The sequence below is a fragment of the Talpa occidentalis genome, unplaced genomic scaffold (genome assembly GCF_014898055.3).
Source record: "Talpa occidentalis isolate TD23 unplaced genomic scaffold, MPIMG_talOcc4v2.1, whole genome shotgun sequence".
Classification (NCBI taxonomy): Eukaryota; Metazoa; Chordata; class Mammalia; order Eulipotyphla; family Talpidae; genus Talpa; species Talpa occidentalis.
The window spans coordinates 19,148,213-19,165,158 of NW_026555331.1; the positions used below are offsets into that span (position 1 = coordinate 19,148,213).

The following is a 16,946-nucleotide window of genomic DNA, read 5'->3' on the forward strand; positions in this document are numbered from 1 at the left end:
AACAGAGGCTGGGCTTCGGAGCAACTCTGCCTTGTCCAGATCGCAGTTCTCTTGATGTTCAATCAGGCCCGCCTTGCTCCTGAATGACCTTGAGTCTAGACAATGGCCTAAATCCACGGTTCTTTCTTTTGCTTCTTTCATCCCTCTTTCCCTTTTTGGCTTGTTAATCAATTCACTTACTTTTCCTTGACTCTTATTAGTAGGGAGCGCCATGATTGATAGCATCTGGAAAACATTTATCCAAGTCTGGAGTGGAAAGATTCACAGAATAGGACATGGAAAGGAGCCCCTCAAGAGGGGCTATGCGGGGAAAGTGATAAATTACCAGCTCTTGGATTATCTGCCAGGAGCTCTCCCTGCAGGTTTGGGAGTAGCGCCCTCCCTGCTGCAGCACCAGCTGTGTTATTTACCACATGTTCAGTAGAGCATGTGCCCTCTGAACAAAGCGGGGAGGGCCGAACCCCTAAGTTTGCATAAACTCACTTTCAACAGAATCTGTTCTTCTCCAATTGTCTCAATGCCTTCTCCCTGGAAAGTCATGCTTCATACTTTCAGAAGCCTGGCTCCCAACAGCTGGAGGTAAAACTCCCAGTATAATGGAAGAAAACATGTTGATACTTTTAATTGGTCCCTGAAGTGAAATGCAAGGAACGATTTATTGGTTGATAGATTTGAGGCTTCCAATTAAGCGGAGCTGGGAAGCATATGGTAAAGATAAACACATTAGAAATTTGTGGCTAATTATTAGAAAATTAATTTTATTTCATTCAGGATATGATAAGCAAGTGGAAACCACTTTAATTTATTGCTATGAAGTTAATGATGCATCTCCTTATAGGGTGGCATGACCACCTGCATCTGAGCCATGCTTTCTACCTGTCTTAGATGCCATCAGTGTGCTGAGCTCACAGGGTGAGGTAAGCGAAGCTTCTATTCCCAGTCACACAGCTACATTGCTCCAATGGGTAACATCTGGCGAGGCTCAGGCACTCTGCTTGCATTGAGAGGCTGTCCATCAAAGGCAGACGAGAACTTCAAATACTACACACCTGTAGTGTTAGTCAACAATTGTTGTAATAACACTGCATAAAAATCAATCCCCAAATCTCAGTGGCTTGTAACAACAAACACAGTGAGTACTCATACGTATTTCTCACTTGTGAATATGCAAGTCTGTTTCTTGCTCCCAAGACTGGAGGTCTATTGGGCACAGCTCTGCTTCAGGTTGAAGGTCAGGTTCACGTCAATTCCTTTAATCATTCTTTTTGGGATCCAGTATCCATGAGCCGTAGATACCTGAATATGCTCTTCCTGTGACAAAATGCAGAGTACAACAAGATTGGAGGAAACGTGTGTTTATAAAACTTTGGCTTGGAATAGTACATCATCACCTTTTCTCATATTCCTTTGGCCAAAGCAACTGACATGTGAACTAGGGAGATATACCTCACCCCAAGGGAGGGGACAGTGCATATCTGTTCAAAAACAATTCAATAAAACATATTTTTATTCTCATTTTAATGGAATATAACCTTTGTTGTCCTCTTTCTTTCCATTTTCAGGCAATTGAGAACACCCTAGTAGATGTCTACACATTTGAGGTAACTTAGAGAGAAACAAATATGATCATGAATTTGCAAACATTCTTGTAAATCATGAAATATCATGCAAAATTATTAACTACCTATTATGAGTATCAACTATGGATGCTAAGTGCTAAGATGCTAAGTGTTGAGAATAAATGATTCATGCAAGTTATTCTGACTCCAAAGCCTGCTGTCTACACTGTATAATGATTAAAAATATGGCTGTAAATAATACAAATCCTTATGGTCATGACCTTATAACTATCTTCTTAGAGGTCTATTCACCTTAACAAATATTTATTAATATTTACTATGTTGTAAAGTATTGGGCAAGGCATTTTGGGAGATTGTTACAGGATTACCTAGAGAGGGGTGAGGAAGGATATACAGATGAATCATATATGATTTCTGTTTTTTGGAAATTTGAACCTAGAGTAGAAATAAAATAATGAGAAATAAAATAAAATAATGAGAAACTGACTCTTCCCTCCATCCTTTCCTTCTATACTATGAGGAGTCGGCAGGATAGTCACCCCCAAATCATGAGCTCCTTGAATGATGGGAAAGCTAGAATTCTTTTTTTTTAAGATGTATTTATGCATACAAGAATTGGGGTACAGGCAGAGATGGGGGTGAGAGGATTCACCAGAGAGTTATAGGGCAGTTTCCCCCTAACACCAGCAGGGTGTTTTCTCAGCAATCAGCAGGTATTTTTTTTTATTTTATTGATTAATTTTCTTTCTCTCATCATTGTAGTCCCCACAGTTCTCCACCATCATGTCACCCGCCAACTAGCACCACATTCCCTTGTATTTGTTTCTGATGCCACTATCAACCTCGAATTTTATTAGGAATGTAACAATCAATTTTCCAAGTTCCGAGAAATGCAGGTAGAGGTAGTTAATGGTTGGAGGAGGGGATGGAGGGAAGAGAGAACATGGTGATTAGAGTTTAATAGTTATCCCTAATTTTTAGTCCAGGGGAGTTATTTTATTGGAAAGTGGAGGGGACCCAGCAACAGGACGACCAGAGGACTGTCCATTAGTGTTTAACACTCCTGACCTCTCTGTTCCACAGAGGGCAATGACTGGCATGATCCGTGTTTTTGGAGAGGAAACGCACTGGACAGCACTGGCGACGGCCATGCACTAACCAGGACTAATTCAATAAACAAATAAAGACAATCAAGCAATTATCTTGTTTTCTGGCTTTCTTTGTATTTCAACAATTATCAGAAGCTCTCTTGGATAAAGGAAAGTTCTTCTCTATTGCATTGACAACACCACACCAACAAATGGGAGTCGTAAGGGGAGCTGGACAATGCAGGATGATGTTAAAGAGCCAGATCTGGGCCTGTTTATTCTTAGAATAATCATACAGCATCGTTGTGTAGGGAAGGACAAAGAGAAAAAGGAGGGTGAAACTAGATGATGTGCTCTGTCATCCATAGTTTCAGGGGTCATGAGCCTGTCCCCCAGGTACTTCTCATCTGTTGATGACTCAGTATTGTGGTTAATACTTGTGTCTATGCAAGTGCACTTTACTTTTCTGTCCCTTTTCCTAATAAACCTGCCCTTAAAAAAAAAATCAAGCCCTAGACCCCCAGCCATGGTTTCACTCTTATCAAAGTGTTAGTTCCACTGAGCAGCTTCTGGGGTCCCTTGTTATACCTCAATCAATGGCCCTCCAGGCGTTCCCTGTCATACCTCATGAAGCATACGCTTCCCAGGGTGATCAAGCTTTCTGCTCTTGATTGATTTGAAAGGCACCTTGTAGGGTTGGGCTCCTGTGACTGATTGACCAGGCAGTTCTGACCTCGTGCAGGAATGCAGAACCATAGGTAACGAAAATGGTGGCTGAACAGGATTAGCAGTCCAGGGCCTCCTTGGTGGTGGAAGGGGTTAAGTGTCAGCACTATGAAGCTATTCACAGGCACTGCAGCACCAGTTCAATCCCTGGCCAGGGAGGTGACCCACATGGCACAGCAGACCTTTTTTGCCTGCCACTCCCCTCAGCAGTGCATTTCAGTCGGTCTGCCTGTTCTGTTCCCCACTCTGTCTCTGGTGAATCCTCTCACCCCCCACCTCTGGCCTGTACCCCAGTTCTTGTATGCATAAATAAATAAATCTTTGAAAAAAGGATTAGCAGACCCACATTTACACTTCTCTACAGTAAATACAAACAAAGGGATAGAATTAGAAAGTCATCATTTTTTTTTTTTAAGATTTATTTATTTATTTACACAAGCACTGGGTATAGTCAGAAGCGCAGGACGGTGAGAGAATTCACCAGAGTCAGAGCAGGGAACAAAACAGGCAGACAGATGAAGTACACTGCTGAGGGGAGCAGTGGGGAGCAGTGGGCGCGGCAGGAGAGGTCTGTGCGCCATGGGGGACCCTCACCGGTGGCTGGGGATCGAACTGGCGCTGCAGAGGCTGCGGGCAGCTTTGCAGCCCAGCGCTTAACCACTGCACCACTGGGGAGGCCCTAGAAAGCCATCATTTTATAAGCCCAAGAAAATACAGTTTCAATGGAAGCAATCAGTCATTTCACAGGGCTGTCCAACCATGCTCCCCAGAGCAGCTGCGTGAACTTCAGATGGGAATTTGTTAGAAATGAAAAGTTTGGTTTCTAGCCTGAACCTACTAAAAGTTAAAAGTGGGGGGTGGAGACCACCAATCTCACAGACATTCCAGGTATCCTGATGGACTTTAGAGTTTGAGAACTGGCTCATATTATTTCATACTGCAGAAAAGTCAAGGAGGATTAGAGTTCATCCAACACCATCAAAGTTTTCTAACCAAACCCTTGTTTTTAGTTTAGTCATATGCTGGCCAGAGTGGAGGCCTGGAGGTGCTGGGGCTACTTTATATTTTGGAGGTTTGATAATGTTATTATGACTCTTCTTCCATTGACTCTTGACTCCTCAGTAAGACTGTCAAAAACAAGTGTAGAAAGGTCAAAAGTTTTTTCAATCCAGGTGGTGACTTGCACTGTTAAATAGTAATTTTGATTTCTAAAGTCTCCCTGAGGAAATGGAGCGAATTGAATTAATCGAGTTTTCTAGAATGATCCCTCTATAGCCATATAGACCTGGCTGCTGTCATTTTGAATTTCTGAGCTTTTATTTTTGTCAAGAATATTGGATAACAGGGGCTTCCCTGGTGGTGCAAGAGATTAAGTGTCAGCACTATGAAGCTATCCGCAGTTACTGCAGCACCCTGGCCAGGGAGGTGACCCACATGGCGCAGCAGACCTCGCCTGTCTCACCTGCTGCTCCCCCAGCAGTGTATTTCAGTACATCTGCCTGTTCTGTTCCCCGCTCTGTCTCTGGTGAATCCTCTCACCCCCCACACCTCTGGCCTGTACCCCAGTTCTTGTATGCATAAATAAACCTTTAAAAAAACAATATTGGATAACATATTCTTGAATTTAACAGCAATTTGTATTCCTCTTAGCAACATGAACTACATAGTATAGAAATATTGTCCAACAATTAATGCTTTGCTTTGAGGTTTCCATTTGGCTGTGATGAGGTGTACAGGTATTCTTCATTTGTATACACTCCTGGCATTCCCTTTGTAGCAAGTCAAATACTAGTTGCCATCAGGTATAAAAAGTAATGATTTTGATGATCAGGCTACTGTGAAGAAAATACTATTCCTTTTTGGAGTTATTGTCCTCCAATAATTCCTGCTTCTGTTATAGTTCTTTACGCTCAGTGGTCTTAAGGTAGCAAAATCTTCAGAATGCCCATAACCTGAACTTTTTAGTCCATAGAATGTAAATTCTGATGACATAGGAATGTAATGCTTGTCTATACCACTTTTTTCCCAAGCTGTTCTGAGAGCCCCCAATGTTGTCTCACCTGTGAGTTACAAACCTTGTCCTCTTGTGCTCGGTCACTTACTTGTCTCTTCAGTTCTATTCCAGGTCTACATGGTGATGTCTCTGGATAGAGTCAGTCTCAAAGCAGCAAAGAGCATGGTGCCTGCTAAGGAGGGATGATGTCAAAACAACTGCCACTAACCTTTGCCCTCCATACCAATGCTGCCAAGGGACCTTGCTGACCAGGTTGTTAAGGATCACACTTCCCACTGCTACTCGGTACCCCCAGTGCTTGGTACTTGTACTCCATGGTGACTGAGTTATTGAGTTATCTCTTTGTAGTTTCTACTGCACCTCCATTATCACCCTCCTGCCGTAAGCAATCAGTATGGACCCAGGCTGGTCAATTATCAGTGACAGATTTAATCCTCATGATCTTGACTTCTCATATTCTGGCAAGTTGCCTTTGATCCAAACTCATGTGCTCAGATCTCATATTTTGGGATAAAATTCTGAAGACCCAATTTACCTGTCATACAGAATGCCCAGATGTCCTGAATGCTAGGACAAACACAGTGGAAGGGCCACATATAGAGTTTTACCCCTGAGTTAGATAAAATTGGAGGGTAATATGATCAGTTAAATTAAAAAAACAATAGTGTATCTGACTCCTTGGCAGCCATCTAAGCAAAAAAGGAAAAAAGTGCACTTTAAGTGCAAGGGAGGGGAGTAGCAGTGAAGTCCTATCATCTGTAGCAATATGTCTTCATTAATCTGTGGGTTCAACAGAAATTTATTAAACACTTACACAGTTCGAGACCAAGGGTTGCAAATAGATCCCATCTTGTTTGCCAACTCTGATCAATTGGCACTTACTGTCTGTAGCAGTCTGCATCTACAAGTGGGCTCAGCAGGAAAGTGTCATGAGTGATTAGCCATGTCAGCTATGGAGGAAGGAACAGGTATTAGTAGCAGCAAATACACCAGGTATTTACGAACCCTTTTCCAGTTCTGGAGGTACAACAATAAACAAGATACATGCATATTTTTTAAGTAGCTGAAATGCCCTGGCAACAAGAACTCATAGTATTATTATTATTATTATTATTATTATTATTATGCTTATATTCCCTTTCCCAAGATGTCCTCAGTTATTCAAGCCCCCACTGTCCATCTTGATGTGTACTTGTGTTTGTCTCCTCCTGATTTCATGTTTTCATCTGGATCTGCTGTCTCTGCAGGCTGCCATAGCCTCCCTCCTTCTGGTTGTGCACAAGACTAGTTCACCTCTTGCTCAGAGGAATTGGAAATGACATTGTAAAGAAAGATTGCCCCCTAACTCAAGAAAAGTCTGTCCTGGAACAATCTCAGGAAGTTCAGCTCCCTCCAGAATGATACAAGTTGACATCCTAATTAAAGTAACCACAGAGGAGAGTCAGAGAGGGAAGGAAAAAAAGAGATTCACATTTCAAGCAGCTACAGAAAACCCCCCAGTTGACTTGCATGCAGATGAAAGAGACCTTGCCCGAAGCTAATTACCGATGGCATTAATTCTGGATGTGAGACAAAGGATGCACCTTTGAAAAAAATGCTCCAAGACAGTCAACTGAAGCTGATTAGTAAAAAGCAAAGGAACTGGGGAGGGTCAGGGAGTGTGTGCAGTGAGTTGTGATTCACGATGTCTTGTCTAGTTTCCCAAAGAAATTGCCAGCCTGTGAATTCTATAAAAATCGATTAGTCATTTGGAGCCAGATGCATCCTTTATTAAACCAGGTCCTTCCTTATTGAATATAATGATTATAACCAGAAATAAGGAAATAATACTTGCAATGATCCATCATTATCTCCATATACTTTTCTGCTAATGAGGCAAAAATACTTTTTATTCAATAGGTATTGAGATAATCAAATGTAAAACCAAAGTGTCTCTTCAATTTCCTGATACAATTAATGGATAAATACAATGTTCATTAAGAAGCAAGCCTCTCCTTCACCTTCACAATGTAATGGAAGCATCTGGGCTGCTTTCTCTTTGGTTTTTAATAAGGGAAAAAGATCACCCTGCCTCTGTGGATGGCAAAGTTCCATGGTGCGCATGCCGGGCTTTATAAGAAAATGCCTTTGTTCAAGAATGTGTGTTCTGTATTATGTCACTGTGGAACCAAGCATAAGTATTCTTAGCCATTGCTTTGTGTAACTGCCATTTTAGAATTTTAGGTTTTGCTGGGAAAAGACTGCATTCCAGAGATAGTTTGGACCCTCACTCCACCCTTACTCTCCGGTCGCCAATGAGGGCGAACTTGCTGTCATTGGAGCTGCAGGTTGGAGCTGTATCTTGGCCTGGCCAGTCAGCTTAGAATGATAGCCGGGCCAAGTTGGAGAACGCATCCTTGTAGCCAATGAGTAACTGCCAGCATGATTTAACCCTATAAAAGACCCCTGCTTCCTTTGTTCGGGGCTTACGGTATCTGCCACTGCGTTGGTAGGTGCCGTGAACCCAGACTCAAGTCTGAAATAAACTCCCTTTTGTGTTTGCATCAGCTGTCTTTGGGTTCTTGGAGGCTATGCTCGCCGAGTCTGCTGACATTGGGCACAACAGTCACTCCACTCTCTCTTCAGTGATAACTTACTGTTTTGCTTTTCTATTTCTCTTTCCTTTATTCCTGGGACAGCAATCCTGCCAGCTTTTCTGGGAACTGTCCTTTTTCTTTTAGATTTCCAGTTGAAGGTCCATACTTGGACCTGGTTCTGCTCCTCCATTACATAGGGAGGGAAGCCCCAGAGCTGGAAAGGGTCTCAGTCCCTTCCCTGATACTTGAACACTTGGAAACTGAGAGATGCAGGCTGCCTCTTCTTACAGCATGAAGTTCTTGGCAGTCACGCTTCCCACCGGGTGATGTAGCAAAGCAGAGATAACAAATGTGCAGAAAGAGGCATGTGGAGGGAGCTTGAGCTCAAAGTCCTGATGCATCCAATGTTTTGCATAAGCTTAGGAGTAACCATTCCTGTGGTCAGAACACTGAATTCTAGTGTGAGATGCTTCCACGCTCCTCCTGTTAATTTCTCATTGATCAATTTAGTTGAATTTGAATATTGCTTCCAAGGAATCCAGATTGCTAAGCATTCTTACAGTTGACCTGGAATCAGTAAGGCTGAACATTTGGGACGATTTCTTCTATCCAGTGGGTACACATGAGTCATTGGGAAGACTTTAAGGAATGTTGGCAATTGGGCACTGGCCCCCAGGGATAGTTAGGAATGGGTAAGGAAGCCAGAGCAAATTTTATACCAATTTGCATGACAATTGGGATTCAAAAGACCAAAGTGTAGGCCCTACCCATTTCAGGATTAATAGGAAACCCCTATTCCTGGATTTACCCAGCCAAGGAGTCAGATCACAAACTTCTTGCCTCTTATCTTTCCCTAATTACTTGCTGTCTGTGCCTGCCTCTGAATTTGATATCATTCACAACCAGATCCCTGGTTGACTTTCATCTCCTTGGTGAATTCCCCCCAGTTTTCATGTCATGATGTTCATCCACAGCCAGCTGACTTTTGTTCCAGAACTGCCCTTATTAAAGTGTCCACTAGCTATATGGGTTTACTTGAATTTATCTTATAAATTAATTTTTTTTAATTGAAAATGCAGCTACTCAACCAAATTTCAAGTACTAAATAGCCATGTATGTCTAGAAGCTATGTATCAGATTGGGGCATTTTTATCACAGCAGAAAATTCTTTTAGACATCTCTGTCTCATCAGGTAGTCTTTGCTTGACCAGGCTACTTTTTTTTTTTTAAAGATTTATTTATACATTCATTCATTCATTCATTCATTCATTCATTTATACATACAAGCACTGGGTACAGTCAGAAGCGCGGGAGGGTGAGAGAATTCACCAGAGCCAGAGCGGGGAGCAGAGCAGGCAGAAGGACCGAAGGACACTGCTGAGGGGAGCAGCGGGCGGCAGGAGAGGTCTGCGCGCCATGTGGGACCCTCCTCCGATGGCCGGGGAGCAGCCGAGGATCAAACCAGTGCCTCAGAGGCCGCGGGCAGCTTCACAACCCAGCACTCAACCACTGCGCCACCGGGGAGGCCTGACCAGGCTACTCTTGGTTGCCTTCACGCCAACTACTGAGAGAAGATGCAGGAGAAAATGAAAAGTTGTTAGCAGGCAGAATGGGGAGCAGCCCGGGACACCCAAGCCTGCCCGCTCTAAATGGATTCTGCCAACCATTGCATTAAGACAAAACATACTCTCAGTGCATAGGACCTTCTATAGAAAAGAACTTTAATACACTGTGCAATAGAAAGAAGAGAAAGAACATAGTTAAAATAGTTTCCCTATGAAACACCCAAAGTTACCCATACCTTTGTGGTTTAAATGCCCAGACAAACAGGGTTGTTGGCCCAAAGCAGGTCCACCGAGGCCCAAATGGTGGTGCAGTGGTTGAGCGCTGGGTTGCGAGGCTGCCCGCAGCCTCTGTAGCGCCAGTTCGATCCCCGGCCACCGACGAGGGTCCCCACCCCCCAAAAAAAGTACAAGTCAAGATGAAGGTGCTCTGGTCAGCTTCCTCATGGGTCTCTCACCCACATCTGTTTCAAGCATCTCCTTCCATGCCCCCAGGTCGCTGGTACAAGTCCCAGGCTGAGAGGCAAGCGCCACTTCTTCACATGTCTTTCTGCAACATGTGCCTCCTCCAGTCCTCTTGATCCTTCATCTTCTAGTCTTCTTCATCCTCCTTCCCTGCTCAGCTCCACCCTTCAATAAGTGGGGCAGGGAACATGGAACCTCCCCTTTCTATGGAGATCAGAGCCAGACAATCCCTCTTCTCTTCTAGGGACAGCAAATAAGCTACCAACACCTGGATGCCTCCACTGTCTTCTCTTTAATCTCTAGGTAAGCCCTTTCCCCCACTGAACCAAGACTTGGTTTTTGCAATCTTTCTGAGCATTATACTCCTGGAAACTTACAGCAAACATCATCAGGGCAGGTATTTGATATAAATCATTTAGAGCCCATGTCTAGTCCAATATTCGATGGCTAGAGCTAGGCTTTCTGATTAGCATGTTGGTAGGCAAGAAAGTTATAGAATTAAACTGCTGAGATCCAAATCTGTTTCATCCTTAAATTTCTGTGTGGTCTTGAACTTCTGTTTTTGAGCTCCTGTTTCCTCATTTATGAACTGGGAATTTTAGTAATGGTGCCGTTCTCTTAGAGTTGTGTATGTGTATATATGTGGGGGTGTGTGATAGTTTGTGTAACATTTCTGGCACACAATAAACACCGAATAAGTGATAGTTATTATTATTACCTGTGTGACACATAGGGACCCATTTGTTAATCTTATAATATAGATGAAATAGAAAATCAAAGAGGTTAGACCATATGTCGAGGTCACATAGTCAGAGTAGGCGTCTTAAGTATTTTCACATTAAATCCAGCACCTTTTCCACTGTAACATGTTCTCCAAGTAATTCCTGCTTCTTTAGATACTTTAAAATTATTTTTCACTCTTCCAATGCAGGGTGGCAATAAATTTATGTATTTGTATACTTTCGATAGCCCTTTGACACAAGTGACAAAGATCCTGACAGACTTATTGATTGTGAACCTGACTTGTCAGGACCTTCTTGCCTGAGTCAGCTTCTTCCACAGTTTGTCCATCAACTAGTTAGAAATGAACATTAAGGTCTACATCACAGTCGACTGTCTTCATTACTTCCCAAGTCCATAAAAGTTGTGACTTCTAAGTAGAACTAATGATATTGTTGATATTTTAAAATTTCTGACTTACGAAAATGGCACTTACTAACCTAATAATTACTGTCATCTCATAAAGGAGGAAGACAGTTTCAGTGAATGTCAATGATTTGCCCAAACACATACAGCTAATAGGTTGTTGAACTGAGACTTAAATCAGCCTGACTAGGTTAACCATGACATGTGACTCCTGGGGGCTAGTCACCCTTTGGGGAGAAACTGTAAGGGAGCTACAAGAAGGGATGGAATGGCCAGTCTCAGTGGAAGAAAATAGCCCTTTCTTAGATGATCTCTCCCATCACTGTAAAAACAATTCAGACATCATACCTGACAGTCTATTGGCTGGGAATGTCATTTTAAAAAAGCTACATATTTTTTAAAGATTTATTTATTTATGCATACAAGAGCTGGGGTACAGGCCAGAGGTGTGGAGGGTGAGAGGATTCACTAGAGACAGAGTGGGGAACAGAACAGGCAGATTGACCAAAGTACACTGCTGAGAGCAGCAGTGTGTGAGACAGGAGAGGTCTGCTGTGCCATGTGGGTTGCTCCCTGGCCAGGGATCGAACTTGTGCTGCAGAGCCTGCAGGTAACTTCATAGGTTGCATCTTAACCCCTTGTGCCACCAGGGAGGCCCCTTAAAAAAAGCTATATTTTAAGTCACTTACTAATTACTTGCTATTGCAGAATTAACAGAGCAGCTGAAAGTTCTCCCTTATTAGCATTTTGCTCCCAATTTTGTAACCCAATTGTAGGGTAAAGAAAATGTCAGGCTTTTCTGCCCTTCCGCCATCAGGATAGATGATGGATCCTTGTCCTGAATGCATGCCTGATGGTGGGCACCTGGAATAGGGTGTGGGCATAGGTAGATGGGATTCAGCTGAGCTAAGACTGTGCTTTTAAGGGCGGCGTCACGGGGGGACGCCAGCAGCAGCAGCACCAGCACCAGCAGCAGCAGCCGCCGAAGCCGAAGCCGAAGCCGAAGCCGAGAAGCAGCAGAACGAACGCTAGAGAGCCCAGATAGAGTGAGGACTTGCTGGGGGCTGGGAGGCCTGCCAGCCTCCCAGCCCCCCAGCCAGCACCCCTGCCTGTCATATGCCTGGTGAACCCCAAATAAAAAACCTGCAAAACTACTGAGAACTCTGACTCCTCCTTTACCCGATCTGCATGGGATCAGAAAACCTGCACTGTGCCCGTTCCTGCCCTCTACACCAATGCATCTATGCTTCCTGAAATTTCCTTCTGTCATTTCTACTTTGTAACGAGTAGGAAGGCTGTTTAAAGGATTTTTCTCCTTAAGATGAATCGTTGATTTATCTTTTTAAAAATGCAGCTTTCTCCAAGAGGATATTTTTGCGAGTATGAGTGCTTTCTAAAACTGAGTATCATCAATCATCTTTTCTTTGTCCAGAAAGTTAAAGTAGATAATTTTCCCAGCAATGGGATATCCTTACCTCGCTGAATGATGAGAGTGGTTTCTGTGCTAAATATGCCTCCCCTCTCCCCTCAGCTGGCTGCAGGCAGAAAGGTCATTCTTTGTGTTACAAATTGTGTCAACAGGGTAAAACAACTCATTTACATTTTTTTCATGAGCAAGTTATCATTATTCTTCTATGATACCAAACACCTGGATTAGTTGATAATTTTTTTTCAGAGATGGGTCGATACTTTTTTTGTTTTCAAGAAAGGGCCCTTTGCATATTTTCCCGGAAATTAAACCAGCAAACCTATTTCAACATAGACTGTGGAAGGAGAAAGGGATCTTGTGAAACAACCAGGTGGGGTTTGTAAATGTTAGTGAGCTGTTAGCACGCTTCCTTTCCACTGAAGGTCACATTACAATATCTGAGGCTGTGATATACATACAATCAGGGCATTTAGAAATAAGCAAACAATGTTAGAACAAGATGTCAAGATCTCTCACTCAAGCCTCCATTCTTGCCTCTGTCTCTTGCTCTAGGCACTATTTTGTAGGATGTAAGTTTTACATATATATAAATCTATTTTGTGCTTGAGAAACTGTTTTGTGGCGAGGACTATCGTTGATTTTATGAGGCTAGGCTGATTGCTGCTCTGCTGTGTTCAGAATCAATTCAGGATCAATTTTCTCAGACATGAAGTGTGGGCAGATGAGATTGCTATCTTCCCAAGCTGATGTGCCTCAGGACAGCTGATGGCTCCCCCCACGCCCCCAACAAACAGAGACTATTAATATTTTAACGAATTACCTTAGGGACACTGTGGGGGAAAAAAAAAACAAAAACAACAGGAAGAGCACTAGCTTTCCTCTGGGCCCCAGAAACAAGGATCATTTTCATCTATTGTCAGTCCTGCTCCCTGGAGTGTTTCCCTTGTTAAAGTTCTGCAGTGTCATCTTTGGCGATTTTGGCACTTAAGTGCTGAGAGAGTAGCAGAGACATTCTTAGCTTTTTCTTTGTGTTGAAATTCTCGATTTTACTGTTGGGTAAAAATGTTTTCTAGGCAATGCTTGAGACACACTTAGAATCATTTGGGAAAAGTAAAAGAAAATCCAACCCTTGATACACTCAAATCATTTCTTATTTCCCAGCGAAATAAAAGCTAGCATCAAATGTGATTTTCAGTTTGGCCGACTTACCGGGTAACAAGCCTTCCAACTTACAGTCCATGGAGCACCATTCGATCTCTTTATAAAATTTCACAAGTGGACAAAGGGACGGAAATACATTGTGATGCTCGATTTGGGTTTTGACTGTCCTTGGGCACTAAGTCTGCCTTCCCAGTTGGGTTCTGCCTTTTTGCTGGGTTTTCAGTAAGTGAGATTCATTCTGCGGCAGACACTCGTGAAGGCAGAAGGGCAACACTAGATGGCAGGAGTGCACTGCCTAAAATCGGGACTGGCTGAGCCCCACTCGGGCTGTGGAAGCTGGCTGCGAGGGGGTGGGGAAGACGTGCTCTGATTTTTGACTGATCCACTGACCCTTGTGTCCTCCCACCTTCCTCCAACTCTGATTGCAATCCTGGTGCTATTCTCTGATAGCTGTTTGACAGGATGGGTAGCTTTGAGACTGTCCTCTGGACCCTAGCAAGCAAGTCTGCAAGATGACAGGGCAACTTTAGTTTAAAGTGGCCTGAAAATCTTTTTAACTTTCCCAGCACTGTGATCCAGGCAACTCTTTGAAGATGATCCTAAATACGCCTGTGATTGAGATTCTTAACTTCTGTTCTCAATAAGGCATGAGGTCAGCAAGGCTACTTCTACCACACATGTGATTACTCATTCATTTTCTCATTTTCTCTTTGCTTAAATGTGCACAGATTCCCCCAGTTTCCAAAAGCAGAACATTCTTATTTGGTAGGTTATTCTTTTGCCTCTGGGAATGCTGAAAACTTTTAATGTGTACATGTATGGAAATCGCATTTCCAGACTGCAAAAATCCCCTATCACATCATACTAAGTAGTAACTTCTGGGTAATAGAGGAAACCTGGATTTAATTCCTGCCATGGGCTAGGCACTAAGGATACAATGATAAGTAAGACCTATTCAGGCACTGCAAAAAGTCTGTGGATTAGTTATGAGAGCCACATATGCAATGAATAGGCAATTAACACAAATTATAGTTTCTACAATAAAGGAGAATACAGGACATGCTAGCATCACAGGTGAGCTTTCTAGTGGGAGTGATAAGTAAAGGGAAATCTCAAGGATAATTAGGAGTGAGGCAGGCAGAGGCAAGGGAAGAAAATTCCAGGCTAGAGCCTAAACTACAGATAAGAGGAATCTAACCCAACATAGATGGGGAGAGTGCTGAAATGTGGAGTGGGATAGTGACAGTGGATGGGGGGGGGGGTAAGCAAGTAGCTTATTAATAGGGTCTTGTGTATCATGCCAAGGAGTTTACTTTAGCTTCAATTTATCAGTGGGGAGCCATGAAAGTTTATATCAAAGGCTGTGCCCTGATCCTATCTGCTGATCGGTGGATCAGTCAATTAGAACATGAATTTGGGGGTTGTTGAGAGAGGAGCAAGTTAGATAAACATTCCTCAATGTCATTACAAGACAGTGGCAAGGGGATGGAGAGAAGTAAAGGAATGGTTAAAGAGCTATTAGGACAGTAGACAATATATTTGGAGATTTATTATTTACGTAAGGTGAGAGAGTGTTAGGGGGAAAAGGCAGTCCCAAAGCAAATTCCATACAGGCTTTGTGGACTCCACCCCCACCCCAGGTCAAAGCCAAAGACACTGGGAACTCCAAATCCCATCACCACCAAAGGGAAGGTGGCTGGGACCTGAGGGTGGGGTTAAGCAGCCAGGTGGATACAAAAGGCAGACACGTGGGCTTTGGGGCTCTCTCCATTTTGGGGCCCTCGGCCAGCTCGCGGCGTCCGGCCAGCTCTGAGAGTGACTTTGGGGTTTCCAGGTCGTCGGATCGGGTAGGACGCATTAAAGACTTTATTTCCCTATTTTCTCCCTGAGTTGTGCATTTTCCTTATTTCCTTTTCTCTTGTAAATAAACCTTTTATTAACCCTTTGGCGTGTGTCTGTAGTAGAGTATTCATAAGTCCCTTTAAAGCGCGCGGGTGAGGACCCACAGCCAGGAACCCGTTTAATATCGGGGTTGCTCTATAACAAGAGTAATAGACTTAAGAATAATCACTTAACCTTATCTGGGGTAACTTCAGAAATGATGTTGCCCTTAACCAAGTATAGTACTAGGGAGAAAATTAATACTGAATCACGATGATGTGCCAAGAACTTTATTAGACCCTAAATAGCAGGAAACTCTAATTATTTAATATTTGCCCATCCATCATTCAAACAAAATCCATGGATCATCTAGTTTACATCAGGCAACATGCCAGGTCTTGTGTGAAACTTCAGCATAAACAGAAGAGTTGTTTCCCACCTTCAAGAGCTTGGAAAAATTTTACCTTCTTAATATATTCTTCTTTTTGTGTTAATTGCCTCTGCTACACATTTTTGGATTTTGGCTACAACTTGTGCTATTTTCAAAAGTGTTTTTATATAAGTCCCATCATTTCACTTAGACTAAAACCTGCTTGGGGAAGGTCAGCAACCAAGACATTGATGATTTCACACACACACACAAAACGACTTGAAAATTCTGTTTTCTTGTTCTGACTTTTTTTTTTATTTCCTCAGAACTTTTTAATTGAGTATATTTGGTATATAACCTTGTAAAAAATTAAGGGGTATGTTATGTCCTGAATATGTGATTAGGCATTGTATTTACTCCTCTGTAATTTTACCACATTCCTAAACTAGATATAAACATTTGAGGCAACTTTGCAAAATTCTTGTTGAATGCAACATAACTCTAAATTCTCAAAGCCAATTATAGTGGCAGGAAAGGACACAGTGCAGGCTCTCTATGATCCAAGCAGACGGGGTAAAGGGGGAGTCCTGGAGCCCTTGGTGGCTTTTTCAGGGTTTTATTGGGATTTTCCAGGGACACGGAAAAGGCTGGCAGGCCTCCCATCCCCCGGCAAATCTTCCTTCTTCCTGGGCTCTCTGGCTTTCTCTTGTGGCCTCTGCTTCTCCACTCCTTTCGCTCTGCTTTGCTCTTTTCCTGGCATCCCCGTGATGCCACCATTATAAGCTCTCTCAGCCCAAGTGTACCCTCCTACATATGCCCACACCCTACTCCAGCTGCCCGCCATCAGGCATGCATTCAGGACTGCAGGGATCCATCATCAATCCTAATGGCAGGAGGGCAGAAAAGCCTGATACTTTTTAACCTTACCCTACACCAACTTTGTTTTTT

The 16,946-nt window shown here is 43.0% G+C and overlaps 2 long non-coding RNA genes across 2 annotated transcripts in view; one reads left to right on the top strand and one right to left on the bottom strand.

The window, feature by feature from the left end:
- Positions 1-771: 771 nt before the first annotated feature.
- Positions 772-16,946, bottom strand: part of LOC129145270 (uncharacterized) — a 44,308-nt gene continuing 28,133 nt past the window's right edge. The window contains exons 2-4 of the long non-coding RNA XR_008550574.1: positions 6,223-6,358; positions 5,455-5,580; positions 772-1,311 (exon numbers count right to left, since the gene is read on the bottom strand). This is a non-coding gene — a long non-coding RNA (uncharacterized LOC129145270). The remainder of the gene's footprint in view (positions 1,312-5,454; positions 5,581-6,222; positions 6,359-16,946) is intronic.
- Positions 15,533-16,946, top strand: part of LOC129145271 (uncharacterized) — a 76,605-nt gene continuing 75,191 nt past the window's right edge. Inside the window, exon 1 of the long non-coding RNA XR_008550575.1 lies at positions 15,533-15,594. This is a non-coding gene — a long non-coding RNA (uncharacterized LOC129145271). The remainder of the gene's footprint in view (positions 15,595-16,946) is intronic.